A 5,765-nucleotide genomic window follows, 5' to 3' on the forward strand; every position below is an offset into this window, starting at 1 on the left:
CCACTTCCTAAAATACCAAGCCCTCAACACAGGAAACTGTGGGAGACATTTCATGTTCATATCATAATGAGGTTTCTAGAAAGTGTGTATAAAGTATTCAGATGTGTAGCCTAAGGAAGAGACTGATAAGGTGGCTAGGCAAGAGAGCTCCCATGCTCTTCTTGGGGAATACCACCCTCTTATAACCTTAGCATAACAAACCTGGGAGCTTCTCCAATTTCAGCATCGAGGAGTTTTTTAGAGGTAAGTCTCCAATGCTCCAGCCCCCTTTCCTAAAGGCTGGTATGTGATGCTGAAGGCTCTGACCCTCCAACACCCTGATCACTTGGTCTTTCTGGAGATTAACCACATTCTGAGGCTACCTAGGAACCCCACCCACCCACCCTAAGTCAACTTTAACATCAACTCCAGTGTGATTGAAAGGACTAGAAACAAAAACTCAGGAAATCTCCAGGGTTTGAGTCACTTTGTCCAAGAACTAGACATTATACCAAAACAGTGCTCTGTTATCCTTGTCAGTCAGGGAATTGCAACAGATTTAAGAGCTCTGTGTTGGGGACCTAGATAAAGACTGATTCTGTTCCAAATTATACCACAATTGATTTGTTTTGCTATATTTGATTTCACTTTCACTGGTGAGTTGTACTTAAGGTACATATTCCTATTCTGGAAGTGAGCTTTTTGCTGGCTACCTGTGTACATATTCCTATTCTGGAAGTGAGCTTTTTTCTGGCTACCTGTTATAGTGCTGGAAAGTGCTATGTGAGCTGCTGCGGTAGAACAGTCATCAACAGCATGAATAGCAGCGGATCCTGCAAGGCACAAAATTAAGCAGGCAGGCAATATGTACATACCAGTGCAATAATGACATACAGTCTACACGAGTAATCAACTCAACTGCTCTCTGATTGGATGTGGAGCCTGCTCAGTGGGAGGGATTTTATACCTGGTACTGCAAACCAAACCTATGGCTCGGAAAGCCCTACATCCTAGAAGGAAGATTCCAATGCGATTCCATTTTTACAGCTGAGAGATGCTTATTTTCAAGTCAAGCGTTTTCATGTATAAAAATCTTAATTATTATTCAACCAAAATCACAAAACACTGTGGCACTTATAAAACACAAAGTAGTTATAAAAGAAGAAGGGACCATGGGGAAAGGGCATGGGGAGAGAGGACAAAAGAAAATAATTAAAGGGGATTATGATCAAAATGCATTACATATATGTATGAAAATTGTCAATAAAATTGTACAAACAATACAACAATCATATTTGAAGTCAAAGTAAATGTGAAAAGAGATTGGAGAAAAATAAATTCATGGGATTACTGAAGTTTTTCTGGAATTTTTCTTGTAACTACATGCATTTCTTTTTTCCTTCTTCAGGAAGCATGAAGGTGAGTCTCATAGTTACTTAGCACTCTGCTGCCTGACTCTGCCCCGTCAGTTGGCATGCGGAGTCTAAAACCCAGAGCAATGTGAACTGACATTAGATTTGGATGGTGACGGGTACAGTTTGTAGAGATAAAGTGCCAACCACTCATACTCACTTTTCCTTTGCTCCTTCTCCTTCCAAGGGGATTATTTAATAGTCTGTTTACACGTTTAACACATACTTACGCTAATAATAGCCTATAGACCTGAATCATCCTCTTCGGCGGTTGTCACATCAAGTACTCAGCTGTTTCCATGACTTGCATGGCTGGCTTTCAGCACTATCCAGAACCTCCAGAGAATGTGCAGGGCAATCAGGGACTTTAATTTTAGCTACCTGTGATGTAAGGGATCTTCTATTTGTCTCCACTGACCCTGTCTTTAAAATATGTGGTAAAGGAAGTTAGGAGGAAAGGGACAGTGTGAGTCCTATTATAATAACGCATGTTGGCATATAAAAATGTGGTTTAAATATGTTCTTGTTAGATATATATTATGGCTGTGAGCGTGGTGCAGTGACAGATCATGTGAATAGCAAGTGTGAGGCCCCGAGTTCAATCCCCAGCACCATCAACTCATCAACATTATCATTGTCATCATCATGTGTATCATTGTTAATATCAATGATAAATTTGCTGACATAATTGAGATGAGTATTTCTATGAATAAAAACTTATTTCATGATCTGCTAAAGGTACCAAGTTCAATTTCTTTGTCTGAAGCTAGTTATATAAGCATAATTAAACCAGAGACCTACAATCTGTATCCTTTCCATTGTACTTCAAGACAATTTTGCTTTTCTTTTGTACATGGAATCTCATGTATCCCAGGAAAGGCTTGAGTTTGCTATATAGCGAAGATGACTTTGAACTTCTGTGAGACAGTATCTCATGGAGCCCACACTAGCCTCAAACTTGCTATGTAGTTGAGGATGACCTTGAAAATGTGACTCTCCTGCCTTCACTTCCCAAGTGCTGAAATTACAGGTGTGTACCCAGGCTTATGTGGTGCTAGAGATCAAACACAGGACTTTGTGCATACTAAGTAAACACCTTTTTAGCTGAGATACATTCTCGGCCCTCAAAATCAGTTCTAAACTTTATTTAGGGCTGGGTACATGGCTCAGTGGTTAGAGGTACTTCCTTGCAAACCCTCATGGCCCAGGTTTGATTCCCTGTACCCACATAAAGCTAGATGAACAAAGTGACACTGTATGTCTGGAGTTAATCTCTCACTTTCTCTCCCTTAATTAATTAATTAAAGGCATACATATTTATTATTAAATGTTAAGCTTTTTCATGTTTATGGTTGGTGCTAAGTCTATGCTACATCACTGAGGTATACCACTAGCCCCTAATGTGTTTTTTTTTTTTAGTATAATAAGTGCACTAGTGGACCAACTACACATGACAGTACATATTTAAGCTGTACTGAACATTAGATAATGCAAAATTTTATAGATCAAAGCCCAATTTACACCCATTCAAAGGAGGCTCTTCTGTTATATATTTCAATTTCCCTCCAAAACAAAAACATTTTTATCCCCTCCTAATTATAGAGATGTATTGAATCAAGTTTTATAATAACTGCTTTCTTTGATACTATTTAATTTTGTTGAAAAATAATCCTGTACCTTATTTGGAAAGTGTGGGAAAATAGGCTGTCATTCTTTTTTTTTTTAATTTGATTTATTAGTTTTCTTTTCATCAAATACAGGCAGTTTGGTACCATTGTTTAGGCTCATCTATGATCTACCCCCTCCCATAAGACCCTCCTTGTTGATGTAAATGGGTCGTGCATTGTGGAGTTAGTCCCCAGTTATTGGTATGCTAAATGTCTCTGCAAATCATTCTTTATTGATTGGAATACCAATTAGTGCAAGCTCTTTGTAGGTCGATTGGTGGTAAAAATATAAAATGTTGATATGAACTTGATCAAGCAATTGTGCTTTTTTGATTGTTAACTTCATTGTATTAAGCATACCTCTGGGTGTGTCTGTGAGAATATTTCCAGAGGCTTAACTAAGCAGAGAGATCTTCCCTGGTTGTGGCATCTCCCCACAGTCTGGGGGCGTACATGGAATAGAAGACCAGTGAACACAGACCTTCTCTGTCTTTGCTTCCTGGCCTCCATAAGGTGAAGAACTTCTTACCACATTAAAGCACATGGAGCCAACCATGAAATGAGCCTCTGAAATCGTGAGCAAAATAAATTCATCTTCCTTTAGATGGTGCTTGATATTTTATCACAGTGACGAGAAAGGCACTAATGCATATACTTATTCACCTCACTAATGTACTGAGTGCCTACCATGCAGTAGGTATAGCACTAGATCCTAGGGCTGCACTGATGAGCACGACAGGTGCAGTCATAACTCTCATCAAGCCCACATCTCAGTAATGAGCATAGCTATCAAATTACAAATCACATAATTCCTGGTGTTATCACACACGCAGAGCAACAAATGGAACCAGTGACAAATCACTCAACTAAATGTTCTTTGTTTAGTCTTCAAAGAGGAATCCCATGGAACTATGAGAGCATGCAATTTAAAAACCTGAACCAGCCTGGAAATGTGAAATAGAGAATTGTGAAACAACATGAAAGTTTATGGTAGCAGATAGGTTAGAACAGTATAGATCAGCGAAGATGACCATCTATACTTTGTTACAGAGAAATAGGTGGCACACAAATATGTCCCAGATAAATTGGTAAATTAAAATAACAAGTACCATGATCTTATTTTGATAAATGAAAATATCTATAATGTAGGATTTTATATATATATAATACATAATATATTATATATATAATTCTAACTTCCTCTATCAATCAATCAATCTATCTATCTATCTATATGTAGATAGATAGATATATAGATATACATATACATATATATGGAGAGAGAGAGAGAGAATTTGATACACACATATCATACATATGTTTTTGTTCTGGAGGGAAGTGCAAGTACTGTGTGCGTGTGTGTGTGTATGTGTGTGCCTAGTTTCTACCTGGGCATCTGGGTAGACATTTTTCCAGTCTTTCAATCAGATCAAGTGACTAAATTCTGAAAATAAAATAGCACTTGGAGTAGTGTGCAGGTCTAGATGCATGGAAATAGGACAATGGAAATACCTCATTCATTTTCTCAAATTTTACATCCTGTTGGAACCTGGACTTGATGATGGCAACACCCTGATTTTGGCAGACTTGGAAGTAACCTGGGTGTTTGGACATCTCTAAGGAGCATAATCTTTACAATGACCCACACATCTCACCTTAACCTTTAAACAAAATAGACTATTTTCTTGGGCAGCTTCAGTTTTGCCAAAAAGTTGAACAGACAATAAAGAATTTCCATAAATCTCCAACCAACTTCCTTATTACCTCTATTATTATCTTGAATTAGTGTGATTCATTTGTTCTAATTATGAACCTACAATGATACAGTACATTATTAGTAAAGTTCACTTTCTATATTAAGTGGAAATAATGTGTTTTACATTTATATTACATATTCAATAAGTTAGGACAAATAGATGACATATATCTAGCATTACAATATCATATAGAGTAGTTTCACTGTCCTAAAAATGCATGCCTTACCAATTTACCTTCTTCCCTCCCTTCTTCCTTTCCTCCTTCTCTTTCTCCCTCCTCTTCTCTCCCAGCCACACCCTGATCTTTCTCACTGTCTGTATAGTTTGTGCCTTTTCCAGAACATCAGATCAGTTGAACCATACAGTGTGTCAACTCTCTCATCTTAGTATTTATTGTGAGAAAAAAAATACACCTCTACGTTTGTCATAATTAAGTTAGTATAAGCATGGGACAAATTTAGAGGACATAGTCTATACTAGTAAGGACTTTACCTCTGAAGGGAATCATGGATGACCACCAGTAAACATACTTTACAATATTTAAAAATTTAAATTGCTACTTATATTGTGGCTAGATAACTGATATGTACACAATACTTTAAAATTTTTCACTTTTATGTGTGTATGTATATGTATATATGTATACACACACATGCCTTGGCTAACATGTGGAGGTGAGCAGACAGCTTTGAGTATCTGTGCCCCACCTTCTTTGAGACAGGGTTCTTTTTCCACTACAGAAGAACTGCCAAACTGCAAACGTCAGATTAGCTGGCATGAGCTTCACATTCTTCTGGCTCTGCCTCCCATTATTAGGTCACTGGGGACATGTACTTGTAGAAGAGTTTGAGACTTCACCCCCACTCTGGCTGACTGGCAATAAGCAGCTACTCTACCATGTGTACCCATAATGATGAACTGTGCCACCACAGGTCCAAAGACAGAGTGCC

This window comes from Jaculus jaculus, chromosome 5 (assembly GCF_020740685.1).
Source record: "Jaculus jaculus isolate mJacJac1 chromosome 5, mJacJac1.mat.Y.cur, whole genome shotgun sequence".
Classification (NCBI taxonomy): Eukaryota; Metazoa; Chordata; class Mammalia; order Rodentia; family Dipodidae; genus Jaculus; species Jaculus jaculus.